The sequence below is a fragment of the Macadamia integrifolia genome, unplaced genomic scaffold (assembly GCF_013358625.1).
Source record: "Macadamia integrifolia cultivar HAES 741 unplaced genomic scaffold, SCU_Mint_v3 scaffold337, whole genome shotgun sequence".
NCBI classification, from domain to species: Eukaryota; Viridiplantae; Streptophyta; class Magnoliopsida; order Proteales; family Proteaceae; genus Macadamia; species Macadamia integrifolia.
In genome coordinates, this window is record NW_024869435.1 from 342,412 (window position 1) to 356,692 (window position 14,281).

Sequence of the window (14,281 nt, forward strand, 5' to 3'; positions counted from 1 at the left end):
ATTCTAACCAATGGATAGGAATGGATAGAGAGGACACACTCTAGATTAGTTATATGTTAAAATTTAAAATCTAATTCAATCAAATACCTATTTTTGCCACAATTGGTGTATGTCTATGCATGTATATTAATATTCTAAACATTATTATGCACTTTCCCACATTTGAATGGGAATAGACAGTTTTGATTTAAAAAACATAAAATGAATGACTAAAATTTATTTTGTGATTTTTGGAAACATCATAGTCTATTGTTACGTGGATTTACCAAAGAAAAAAAAAACACTTGAAAGAAAAGGGATAAAGGTTACATAACTAGTGAGGTGTTGATTTGTGTAGTAGTTATTTAAAAGGAATTTTTTGTCATGATTAAAGTCAACATCAATTGAAGTTGTAAGTTTTAACCCTTTTTTGCCCTTGTAGTTAAGCAAACTTCTTCTTTCGTTGAGTATAAAATCTTGTCATTTTACACGTGTACTAAAAACATGTAAGACAATAAAGGCTCTTAAAACAAATGACATAATAACTCTCTTTTTCCTATTTTGAAAGGGCAAATAGCAAACTTCTTCTTTTGTTGAGTGTAAAATCTCTATGAATGCTTCCTCGTGTTGCCATTGACCGTCATGGACATGTAGGAATCTCAATTCTCCGCAGATTCCCTTTATTATGTATAGATTTTTATTTTCAAAATTTCAGATTAATATATTCATCTACAAAACACATGATATGATGCTCTAGAGGTTTGTTTGGTTAGGTAGGATGTACATTTATGCCTTTCTTAGGTAGTTATGCTGACTGTTTTTCACTATAATGAAAAAGGGTTCCACAATCCTTAATAATCCTTAATAATACTAGTTAATAGATAAAACAAAAACCGAAAGAACTTTCTTATTGCACATTGGTACTCGTAACCCCTAGCCCCTTGGCCTAGAGTATGGATCGGGTCTTCGTACGACAATGATTTTCGTATGGTGTTTGATCTACAATTGGATTCCACTTAACTCTCTCTTCTTTTAATTGGTTTTGTTTTGAGTGGAGTTCAAGTGTGGATAAAAACCGTACGAGTATCATTCTCGTACGAGGTCTTGATTCACAGCTCACCGAACACAGCTCCATAATTTAGTTGTGGGTTTTGAAATTGAATGACGCATTGATATCTCAAACTATGTCATATCACCAGTAGCGATACTGCAATTTTGTGTCGGGTGTAATTACATTCTTTATCAAAGTTTTCACCAAATCTACTCTATTGATCGTTGGTCAGGTCTTTCCTCCAGAATCCTGAGTATACTTGACCAGTTTGAAGGTTTCTTGCTAACCAATTCCAAAAATTTCCGCCAAACCAAGGGTGCCCTCTAATTAGGATCCTCCCCATTTGGAAAGAAACAAATACCTCAATCGTGGCTTGGACTATCTGTGCCCTGTTCAGTTATGTGTTTTCCTAATTTCCAAATCTTATATTCTTTAAAGCCTTGATCTTTACGTTTAGAATCTTTTTGCATAGTTGATCTAATCTTCAGCTAAGATATTTTCCCAATTTCCGAATCTTATTTCCTTAGCCTGAAAAACTCTCATTTCATTGGCAACTTTTGTACAGAAACAACCATAAGGTATCAAAATTTATTGTTTATCTCATAGAGAATTTCTCGCAGAAGGCCAATTTGTTTGTAATTCAATTAGGGCATGGAAATATAAAGTTGAGTAAAACATTGAATCTTATGCAATGTACGGTTGATGGGGTTGAGTTGGTTGTGAAAGATATGATCCGAAATTGTCTTGAGATCAACTATAGCCGTCATTTGGACAAACTGGTTTCGTCCAATTCCTTAGTCTTAACGATTTGAATTTTCATCGTTGAAATTCTTTCTCTTATTTTAATAATATAAATTCAAATTGAGAGATAAAAGCTTAAAAAGAGTGTGTGGAACATAGTGAATGCCTCTAGGGTATAAGTTGTTATAAACAAATATCATGCAGTAAGGTATGACGATTTTGTGTCCTCTATTCATAATAATTCATAATAAATTCATGACTTCTAATACTTGTTAACAACACCTAACATGCATCTTATCAAGGCAGTGAAATTTCTATTTATGTTTTTATTTTTTATAATAATCTTTTTTATAACATAATAAATTATTAGTAAGGCAATAGCTAGTTAACCATGTAAATTGGTCCTGAACCAGAATTCAGTTCGGTTCTAGGGAGTATTAGTGTGATACGAAACCAGATTAAATCCCAACTCCGTCATGAAAATTGGTACTCATATTGAATTTGTCCAGTTCTGGTATGGATCTGGTTCCTATTTGATTTTCAAATTCGGTTTCTACATGGTTCGGTTATGGTTTCTAATAGTAGTATTATAATGTCTAATACTAATATTAGAAAAATGTATTATAATATATCAGTATTATAGTGTATTCATACTATAATATATTCATAATCAAATTCAGGTCGATTCTGCTTCTAACTGTAATCTGGAACCAAAAATAACCAAATCCCTCATTTATTCTGTTCCCTAATTCCAAATTGTGATATATTCTATTTGATTTGATTCAGATCTAGTTTAGGTTTTTGCTTTCAGTTCGAATTGACACCCTTATCGCTTATGGTACATGTTTTATTTTCATAATCATTTCATTATTACCCTCACATGACTATGGATATTTAAGGGATTGACACACTTATAAGCCAGAGGATAAATCTTAAAACTGTTGGATTAGAATCTAGATTGCAATAATTTGAAAGTGCAAACCCCAAAACATTTTCCCTACAGAAATAAAATCTTAAAAGAAGGAAATGTTAAATGTATAAATGCATTAGAAGGGTCTGCGACTCTGCATGCTTAGAAAGGGATCTCTTGGTTGGCAATTAATTTAAGGCATGATATGAGTTTTGTACGAAGATCGAATCTTTTTGTTACTAACATATTATTTTTAATCATTGAAGATGAGTTAAAACTTACATATTATTAATCCCACACAGTTATGTAATAGGCAATGCATTCATTGCCATATTTAAATAGGTTACTTGGGATCATGGGCATTGATAACCTTAGAAATATAGAAAATAAAAAAGATTCCATACACTGTGAAGTCAAGAGAGACGAGTCACTTGATTACCCAACTAGGTCCGCTACATGGAATGGTGATTTAACAACAAGACCATTGTATATATGGGGAAATATTTGGATTAGCCTATGCCAGGTTTTATATTCAAATTCAATCAAATACCTTTTCATGTATGTCGATACACGTGTATCTTTTGGCTATCAATTTTGCCATGCACCCTAATGTTGTCATATATTTTCAAAGTTATATTTTGTCACTTGATCTAAATGAGTTAAAGGTAGACCGAAAATGACCATAGGAAAGGTCCCGAGTATAGCAACGAATAGAGTGTAATGGATGGCTAACATCCAGGGAAGCAGACCCCCTATAGTTGTATTATTCTTCATTAATGTGTTTAGTAATTTGTTTCGTTCTTTTACTTGCCTTCTTTCTTGTCTTTACTTAGATCTATGTGGCAGACTCTATTAAGTTGAGATAAGGTTTACTTGTTCTCGTTGTCAATGATTTTGTCACTTGACCAATTTTACTTAAATTAAAACTTGATCAGTGAACAGAGGATATTGATGCTACTTGTCCACAAAAATAGGAATGTAGGACCCACTTCCTATCCCACGTGGGGAGAGAGGGGCCCACAAAAAAATCCAAATTAAAAAATTCCGATAAGAACAATATTGAAATGTGAGATCCTCGCACGGTTAAGTTTCATGAGAGGGAGAAAAAAATATAAAAAAAGTAAAAGGAATATAAAAGCAAATCTCCACGTGAGAGAAAAGAAAAGGAAAGAAACGGCTTCGAATATTAATTTTTGGGCGCTCAAAGCACAGGGATATTCAAAGACTATGAATCAACGATTGATGATAGGACAGTGAACATCTGGTGACGGTTGTTAGTCCACCATTTGCTTGTGTGCTCTAGTGGCAGCTTTATTCTGAGTCATGTGTTACTTACAATTCATTCACAATTCATGGGGCAATCAGATGTTGCTGGAGAAGTTTTGAAGCTCCCATGCAGGAAAGGTGGTAAGATTTCAATGACATCTAAAATGCTTTTATCGTGTTGATGTTTTGTCCTTCGTTTATCTTGGACATGGGATATTGATGCCTTTTTCCTACATGCCACAATACAATCTAAACACTGTAGATTATAAATGGTTCATATAAAACTTGTAACTATACATAGAGAAAAGGGAATCTCCATCTCTGGCAAAAGGAAAAGAGAGAAGTTTCAAAGAGTTCTACAACTCCACAACTGATCCAAGACCGACTACAAAAGAGTAAACACAAAAACAACACAAACACCCGTAGAGAGACTAATCAATGTTGAGGAAGACGAAATATCCTCACAAATGTCCCAAGTTGACTCTCCACAATGCACCTTTTCCATACTTCATTTCCCACTTATCTAGGAGCAAAGCTTGATCACGGTCACGACCTCGCCTCGGGTCAAACCGAATATGTCGAAGGGATCATATAATTCACCGCGCCCTCCCAATTATGGTCATACAGTGGTCATCGGTGTTCGTTCACGGTAAGCTTAAGAGAGGAGACTCAAAACTCAAGGTCGAGAAGATAGAAGAATCCAGAAGAAGACGGAGAGAAGCCGAAGGAAAAGGAGGAGGGGCGAGCGATTGTAACGATTCTCACTTCTCCAAGATGGGATCTGGTTCCTATAAAAGAAGGGTTCCTCGTATCTAAAGGAGGAGGAGACCTAGTTGAGCTGATCTACAGTTCCAGAAGAATGAAGGGGAAGCTATTTTACTGGCTGAGGAGGAAGGGTTTCAGAGAGAAATGGCAGGAAGAAGAGGGTTTCAGATAGACCGTGAGTGAGTGAGTAGCGGAAGCTTTGGGTCAATTGCTAGCTGGGAAGAAAAACGCAGGTAAGATTTCTGAAATCCTTTCTCCCTCAATTATCTTGATGATCCTAGATGTAGTTTAGTCCAAACCTCTGTAGAAACGCAACCCTAAAATGATGCAGAAGATAATGAAAAAACAAAACAAACAATGCACATGGATTTTACGAGGTTCGGCAAGGTTGCCTACGTCCCCGGTGAGATGAGATCTTGCTTCACTATCAATGGAGAATAGAGTTACAGCGCTCGTCCTCACACCTCTCAGTATTGCTTGCATTACAGAGAAAGAAACCCTCGCTACAAATATATAGCGAAAAAACCCTAATCCAGATTAAACTACAATTGCCACCCTAATTCGGATTAAACTATAATTGCCCTCAAATAAAAAATTCGAGCGGGGCTGCGCCCCCCTACACCCCCTGCTATGCAGGGGGGCCTCCTGCCCCCCTTGCAACCCCCACGGCCCGCTAACCGGCTAGCGGGACCGCCGTCCTGGCTGTCTAGGTGCTGCACCAGTACTCCCTAGATTAAACTGCGACGGAATACAAGACATCATACACCAACAACCTCTTGATTCTCTTTTTTTTTTGGCGAAGAAGATGGAGATGAACCGTGACGGAGGAGGTGGTAGAGAAGTTATATGAAAGCATAAAGCTGGAAAATGGGTAAAAAAGTTGAAAGCTTCCACCGGAACCGGCTTCAAACTTTGATAGTCGGATTTGAAGTGAGAATGACGAATTTCTTCCTACACACACTGTTATGCCTATGTCCTACATTATATTCCTGCCAACTTTGCATCGGTTTTGAAGAAATTTTATATGATGTAATTTGATTTATTATCCTTTGACAAAGAAAAAATCAGAAAATGAAAAAAAAAAAAAAATCTGAGACCCATCGAAGGTTAATCTAATTGTCATGCCCTTCCAAGCGCTGTTCTCGAAATCAAGGGTGACGGGACAACCTTCAAGACCGTTTGCAGGTGCACGGTTCAGCGTAATAGCTCCCCAAGCTCCAAGTCTAACATTTCTTGAGGGTTTTATCTTTATTTTCAGGATATTCTTGCACAGCTGATCTACCCTATGGTTCAAGTATTCATTCAAAGGCTTCTGCTGGGAAGTAATGATGCCTATGTCCCCCATAATAGAGACAGTCAGGTTATATTTCTGTCGCAATTTTGCAACGCTATTTCTTATGCCCACCCACAAACGTATAGTGACGGTTTTGAAGAAAAGATCTGAACCTACAATCAAAAGATTTAGTTCGGTGAAAAATTTGATACACAAGTCAATTTCTTCCGACACACAGCTGCAGAATAGTTACGGGCGATTGAAAATTGAACAAAAAAAAAAAGCCCCTTATAGTCGCATTACCAAATGTCATATCGGCCGTGGCTGTCCTGCAACTTTGTATAAGAAGAAATTGACTTATGTATTAAAATTTTCACCGAAGTAAATCTTATGATGATAGGTTCAGATCTTTTCTTCAAAATCGTCACTATACGTTTGTGGGGGGTGGGCATAAGAAATAGCGTTGCAAAGTTGCGGCAGGAATATAACCTAACTTTCTCTGTTATGAAGGACATAGGCATCATAGAAGCGTTTGAAGGAATACTTGAGCCGTAGAGTAGATCAGCTCTGCAAGAATATCCTGAAAATGAAGATAAAGCCCTCAAGAAAGGTTAGACTTGGAGATCTATAACGCTGAACCGTGCACAGGTAGTGCAAGCGGGGATTGAAGGTTTGTCTGTTTCTGTCACCCTTGTTTCGAGGGCAGCGCTTGGAATGGCATGACAATTAGATTAGCCTTCAATTGGTCTCAGATTTTTTTTCCCCCATTGGTTCGTTTTCTGATTTTTTCTTTGTTAGAGAGGATAGTAAATCAAATTCCATCATATCTTACAGAATTGGGCAAATGTAAGGATATTTTTCTGTGTAAGAAGGGTGGAATGCTATCTGGGTATAATCTCTTGTTCCTTGGAGAATTGGGCAAAAGTAAGGATCTTTTTCTCTGTAAGAAGGGTGGAATGTTGTCTGGGTATGATCTCTTGGTCCTTAAGAGAATTGGGCAAAAGTAAGGATATTTTTCTGTGTAAGAAGGGTGGAATGCTATCTGGGTATGATCTCTTGGTCCTCTTCCTGTTCTTCTCTTCTCTTCTCTTCTCTTTTATGCCTTGCTGTCTCTCAGACACAGCTTTGTACTTTGCAGCGAATGCCATACCTGTAGGCTTTCAAACAAGCACTAGATCGATTGAGGCTGCTGGCATGGAAGTCTCTGCAACTCCATTCGGTCGATGTATGAAAGAATTGGTACATTTGGGTAAGTAATTCAAGGAAGATCATTGGTCCTTAATTACCTCTATTTCAAAATTCAAAGCTGATAGAGAAGTCAGGCTTGAAATCCTTAGTCTATATGTCTTCCCTGGAACTACTGTTTTGAAATAGGGAGAGCATTCTGGATTTGTTGCATTACAGAGACCAGCTTCTAAGCTTGAAAGAGACAGAAGAGAGCAATTGTATCTTCCTCTTCCATGTATAAATAGTGACTGAACATAATGAAAAGAGAGACAAAATTAAGAAAACAATGATGGTGGTGGAGTTTTGCACATTTTACGTTTGATTAAAGGCGTCAAAGGGGTGCGGATGAATGTAACTAAGATACATGAGGCTCTCCAACCCCAACAAAGGGTTGGAAGACAAGCCTGTGGCCTCTGTTCATAGGTGCTCTGGTGTTACCAATCGTTAAGGATACCAATTTTATTTTCCAATTGAGAGAATTTGATTTATAACATGCCACAAGATTTGGTGGGTAAGAATCACTTTCTGCACTTAAGTTTTTGGGTCATGTGGAACCAAAATCAAAGTTTTGTTCTGATTTATTTTATTCTTGTTTATATTTAAGTGATGCAATTAAGTTTCCATTGAAACTCCTTCTAAGCTTTTTTTCCCTTCTGTTGATTGATTGCAGAAAATGGGGATTGTGAGGATCAGTGGGCTGCTTTTCCTGGTGACTCTATTGGGTCTTGCGAGCTGTGGAGTAGCAAAGTCAAGTGGAGACAGTCAGCCTCTCGCAAGAATTGATATTCATAGAGCAAGATTCTTGCTCTTGAGAAATCTTCTTATGTGACAGCCACACCAACTCTCCTTGGATTGGGGGTACCCTTGATGATTCCTGCTTTTTGTTTATATAGCCTCTTTCTTCTGTTCAAATCATTTCGAAACTCTCCCCTGTAGGAATATTACTACTTGGTTTTGTATCATGCTCCAGAGTACTTAAATTGTGAAAGGATCTTGAACCCAGAGGGTCACTGTATTTTACAATTTCACCATATATAAAAAATGCTCTAAATGATATTAGAGAGACTAATGCAGGATTTTTTCATTGTTTCAGGGTGAAACTAGTCAATGGGAGACTATAACATTTAGCTCTCAAAATGCATCAATAATGATTGGATTGCAGTTTTTTCTCCAGCAAAAACTGGTTATTGAATCTAGCTTTCCTTAATTAATGTTGATACTTGATAGGCTCTTTTAAATGACTATTGTGCTGGAAAATTCATTTTCTGTTTCTCATATTTAATATTTTAATGTTCCTGAATTAATAGAAAGTTCCTGGTACTGAAATTTCCAGTGGTTCCACATGTCCTTCACCATATGGGAAACTTGTACTTCTACTGTGTTCTGCTGCCATTAAGGTTTCTGCTTCCCTAGCCTTGGTTTAGTCTTGTTCTTTCAGTATGGTTCCAATGCAAAACTACCTATTGGTTGAAATGTTGCTACTATCATCTAATGGGCGGTTTTGGCTTTGAAGTACTGGAAGAACTTATGGTTCTTGTGTAAATGTAACCTTGAATTATTTTTGTTCTTGTGCAGTACCAATATGCAAATTACTCCACTCCAAACTACAGCAAAACAGATAAAGAAATGTAAGACTTGGAGATTAGGAAGCTATAATTTTGAACCGTGCACCAAGCGGGGATTGAAGGTTTGTCTGTTTCTGGATGGTGCTGACTCTGATCACTGGTCACCCTTGGTTTCGGGGTAGGGCTTGGAATGGCATGACAATTAGATTGTCTCAGATTTTTTTTCCCCATTCGTTCGTTTTTTTTTTTTTTTTTTTTTCTCCCATGGTTGATCTGAACCAGTTTATTTACAAATGTAAGTCCTTTTTTTTTTCTTTTTTCTTTTTTCAAAGGTGAAGATACAACAGGAAATGCTAGGCATTATCATCACTAAGTTACCCACATTTCCTATTCTAGTTTTGGATTATATTCCTTTTTCTTTGAAGAGTTTCATTTCATTTATTTCCTTTTTCGGTGGTGTTAGAGGTTTATGAGACCTCTCTCTGATTTTTTAAATCTGGTAAATCACAAAAAAAGGGCTAGTTTTATTGGAAATAAGCTTCGGGTTGACTTACATGTGTATTGAACCTTTTGATCCAAGGTGTTTTTGTTTTAATCGGCCACTTTAATGGCCTAGAGTAAGGGAACGAGTTAGGAATATGGGATTTAATAGTTAAGTTGGACTCCTAGAATTATTAGGGAATGTGATTGGATTTTACTTTTTGGTTTATGCTTAAGTTTTAGAATCTTATTTTGTGTAGAGTGTTAAATACAAGTCTGGTTTGCTGTTCCAACTTCCAAGTAATATTTTGAATTCCAAGTTAGTTTAGGATTGTCAGAAATTCTGTTTATGAATTCCATATATAGATGTAATGGCCTACGGCATCACCCATGATTTTGTGAGTTAGGCTCCGTTTGTTTTGATGTAAAATAGCCGATAAAACAAATTTTACGGTAGATTTTGATTTTTCGGATTTTCCAGCGTTTGTTTCGACATTTCATCGAACAACTTCTGGGCAAAATCTTACGTTTCTGTTCATCAGCCCAATTATATGACCCTTCACAGAATCACAACACTCTCTAATAGGGATTCAAGAGTATCCTGACCCACCATAATAACTCCTAGTTGAGCTCTCTCTCGTCAGCTAGCATTAATCGATCAGTACATTATTATTGTCCCAAAGGACTTGGTCCGCCTATAATCATATCAGAAGTGGGAAACAAACCCCGAGAAGAGAGATTGCCTCTTCATGATTTGATTTTTGTGGAATTGGAGCCAGAGACCTTTCCGGTGAGCTATGCAAATCTCGACCGCATGTAGACCTCGACAACGGCTATTATTCCAGCTCCCTTCAGGTTCATCCCGATTTCTTTGGCAAAACTTCCAATCAGGATCTTCAGGACCAATGCTCAACTGCAAAGTTACGAATCTTTGAGAAATCTGACTTCCCTGAGGATGTCTAATCCCGACAGTGGACTTGACTGGGCAAGAAGGATGATTGCGAGATTAGCAACCATGGTTGATATCGGTGCCTAGAACCAAGTTCCCCCTACCAGAAGCCATGGTGTGAGGGTTCAGGGTTCACTGGAGAGCAACGGTTGGGTTTTTTCGAGACATTGCACGTTTCGGATATTCTATGGAGAGCTGGTTATGCTTGCAGAAATGATGGATTTTTTTTCAATGACAGTAGTAGGATATGGAAGTAGAACTCTGCAATTTCTTGATTCGGGAGGGTGACTCGACTCGAGCTGTAGAATGAGAACGTGGAATGGGAAAAATCCGCATTCCAGAATGTACTGCATTCTTGGACATGTTCTGACTATTTTAGAATTGAATATGTTTACCAAACACCGTTTTTGACATCCCAGAACGCATTCCAAGAATGCATATCAAACAGAGCCCAAGTAAGTGAGAGCGTGGGTTGTAATCTCTGGCACTAACTGCTCCATCATTGAAGCCCCAGATTGCCGCTCAGCCCCATCGGCACGCTCAGTAACAACTCACAACAGGACCTCTCTCGTGCATATCTCCGGCGTAACCGTTTGCGTATAAAGAATAGGGAAAAGTAGAATTGGAAGCTTCACCACTCCCACCACAAGAACAACTACAACCACAGACTTTCTTCTTGGACGAACTCTGGGTACCGCAACTTCCGTCTGATTTCTTCAATTTTAGCCTCCAAAGAATGCTCAAGGGCCACAATCTAACCGCCCACAAAGCAAAAAAGCAAAAAAATGCAGTAATAACCGCTGCTATATAGGAAGACACAGATGAGAACCACCAGATGATAAAAGAGAAATGCTCTCCATCTATAAGACATTAAAATCTTGAAGAACATGAAACCCTACTCTTCCACCCCAGTACTAAGGGTGTCAATGGGTTGTTTGGTCTGATTTTTATTGGATTAAACCGGTTTAGTCACTTTCTAATCCTTTTTTGTTATTGATCTGCAATCAGGCTACTATTGGATTTGGTTTGGTCTGATTCTGGGTTTATGTGTATGCATAAGGAAGAGGATGTGCTTCGATGCAATGGTGAGGTTGCTGTATGATGATCTAGTAATCATGGATTCAAGTTGGGAAACAGTTTCCCTACGAGGTAGGGATAAGGTTGCATACATTATGACATTTCATAGATACTATAGGGGTAGAAGTCTTGTACATTAAATACATCGTTTATGTATATAATATAGTTGAAAAATCATGTTTTTTATTTGACTATCGGGGAAAAAGGAGTATTTTGTAGACACAAAATTTTGACTTGATCTCTAAACAAAAAATACTACCCTTGATCCCCTACAAAAAATACCCTCAACATAAAAATAGGAATATAGGACCCACCTCTGATCCCACGCGGGGAGAGAGGGGCCCACCAAAAAATCCAAATTAAAAATTTCCGACAAAATAAATATTGAAATGTGAGATCCGCGCACTATCAAATTTCATGAGAGGGAGAAAAAAATATAAAAAAATAAAAATAATATAAAAGCAAATCAGAAGGGAGAGCAAAGGCTCCACGCGAGATAAAAGAAAAGAAAAGAAAAGGCTTCACATGAAACGTAATATTTATTTCTGAGCACTCAAAGCAGAGAGAATATACATCCATCTGCCAAAACTAGAAAGAAAAGGGAGTCTACATCTGGAAAAAGGAGAAGAGGGAAGTTTCATCACGGATTGCTGAGCTTGAGGCGAGAGTCCAAGAGCTGTCCTCCCAGGTTGAGAGATCTGCACAGACGGTATACCTGAGAACCAAACCTTCTCTTTCATCTGATACATTCTTCTTGCTTGAACTGGATGTAATAAGAATGCTTGGTTGCAGGCCAAGAACCTGGAGGACATGACGGCACGAGCGGCTCAGTTGCAGGAGGAGCTAGCGTCTGTCACAACAACTTCGGCCGAGCGAGAGAGAGCACTCCAGGCCGAGGTTGCTGAGCTGAGGAGAGACCAACCTGATACCATTATCCGGGAGCGTGACATTTCTTTAAGTATTCTGCTCTTGTATGAATGGATGATAGATGCTTTAGGCCTACTTGTTTTTAGAGTACCCATGGGCTTGTACAAGACCCACAAGTCCACACCACTAAGGAGCCATTTGACAACACTTCTATTCCTAGAGAGTGTTCTTTTACAGAAGTGTTCATTTTCGATTCCAAGTTGTGAGAACACTCTGGTGTAATAGAAATAGCGTTTGGTACAACTATTTTAGAAATGTCCTTAGAGCAGAAAAAGAACATAAACAGTGTTTGGCAGACACTTTATATGAACTCACTTCTAAACAATAAAACTCACTTCCGAACAATAAAATCAATAGTTACATACATCCCATTATGGTCAAATTTTACTTAAATAAGGACAACAATAGAAGATATGATTAAGAGATCTCGGGAGCAAATCAATGGTAGCAAGCTCATTCACTATTATCCTTCATCAAATACACTCTAGCATAGGGGTGTCAATCAGCCGATTCGGTTCGATTTCGATCGGGTTAAATCGATTTCGGTCTAGGAATGAGGGAGACCAAAACCAATCCATTAAGGAACTTTGATTTTCGATCGGTTTTGGTTTTGATCGGGATTGGTTTCGATTTATTTTGATTTTTCAATATCGGGTTAATACTGATTTAGATCAATTTATTGTTGGGCTTGAACCATAACGAAATCTTACATTCATAACTTATAGTGGCAAGATTTGATGAAAAAAACACTTTATATTTATGATTAAATCATGGTTTATTGTTGTAAGGGAAAGATAATGAATATTGAAACCAATGGATAAGAAATTGCTAAGAAGATAACTAATATTGAAATCACAAAATGAACCATATTATCCAATCATTCATTTAATTATCCAACTAGTTTGGTATAATGAACAAGAAAATGAATGGAAGCATTATTATAATTTACAAATCAATTTCTCTATTCATAACCTAATATTCAATGATTTGTAACAATTCCCCTTATAATAAAAAATTTTCTCACTAATATTGTAAAAAATGGATGGTTAATTCACCAATTTATAATCTCATAATCATATTTTTTTATCGGTTTCATTCAGTTTGGTTTTGGTTTGGTTATTGATCGGTTCAGTTTGAATCGATTTTCAGTCGGTCCAAACATACCTCAGTCCAAAACCAATCTAATAAGGATCGGTTTGGTTTGGTTCAGGTTTTGTTTGTCAACTTCAGTCTATTTTATCGGTTCGGGCTAGGTTTTGACACCCCTAGTCTAGCAGCACCTCTTTATTAACAGAGAGTAGGCCAAAACTTCATCTCAATTGGTCTATTTAGAAAATCAGAATGAGTTTGGTGAGTGATGTGGTAAAAATTGACCAACCAATCTTCCTTGCAACTCCTGATGCTCCAGCAGATCTACACAGAAGAGAAGACATGGGAGAGCTAGGTTGACCCGACGAGGGACTCTCCGATGCCTAAGTCAGATCTTTTCATAGCAGATACTCAAGAGAGTTTTCAGTAAAGAAGTGATCGTTCCCCCATGATGGAGGCTTACCTTGGTATTTATAGGCTGCTGATGGAGGGAGACAGAGGAACATTTGTGGAGAGTCTTGCTTGGCATGGAGTCCTCAAGGAGAATGGCTCTATGATTCTGGGAATATTCTGGATTCCAGGGCATATTCCGGGAACATTCCTCTCTTATCCTGAAGGCACAAGCTGTGAGAGGTGTGGTCACCTTGGCGATGTGAGTGGATTGTTTCATGCCCCTATAATCAAAGGTCACGTCCCTTGAATGTAGAAGGGGGCATGTGTACGTTTTTGGGTGCCTTATTTGATTGTGCTGAGCCGAGGTGGCAGGTCAACCTATAGAGGGACCGAGGTGGCCGGTCGGCCTGTGGAGAGACCGAGGTGGCAGGTCGACCTATGGAGGGACCGAGGTGGTAGGTCAGCCTATGGAGGGACTAAGGTGGCAGGTTGGCCTGTGAAGGGATCGAGGTGGCAGGTTGGTCTGTGGAGGGACCGAGGTGGCAGGTCGGCCTATGAAGAGACCGAGGTGGCAGGTTGACCTGTGGAG

The 14,281-nt window shown here is 38.1% G+C and overlaps 1 long non-coding RNA gene across 4 annotated transcripts; it reads left to right on the forward strand.

Annotated features, from left to right (window-relative positions):
• Nucleotides 1-6,515: 6,515 nt before the first annotated feature.
• LOC122068058 lies at nt 6,516-10,176 on the forward strand. 4 transcript variants are annotated; one of them, XR_006136965.1, is made up of 6 exons: nt 6,516-7,031; nt 7,124-7,234; nt 7,883-8,070; nt 8,306-8,395; nt 8,546-8,609; nt 8,788-10,176. It is a non-coding gene; the product is annotated as an uncharacterized LOC122068058 (long non-coding RNA). The 4 variants fall into 4 exon arrangements; XR_006136964.1 differs by having other exon boundaries at nt 8,306-8,609; XR_006136963.1 differs by having other exon boundaries at nt 8,306-10,176.
• The last annotated feature ends 4,105 nt before the right edge of the window (nt 10,177-14,281 follow it).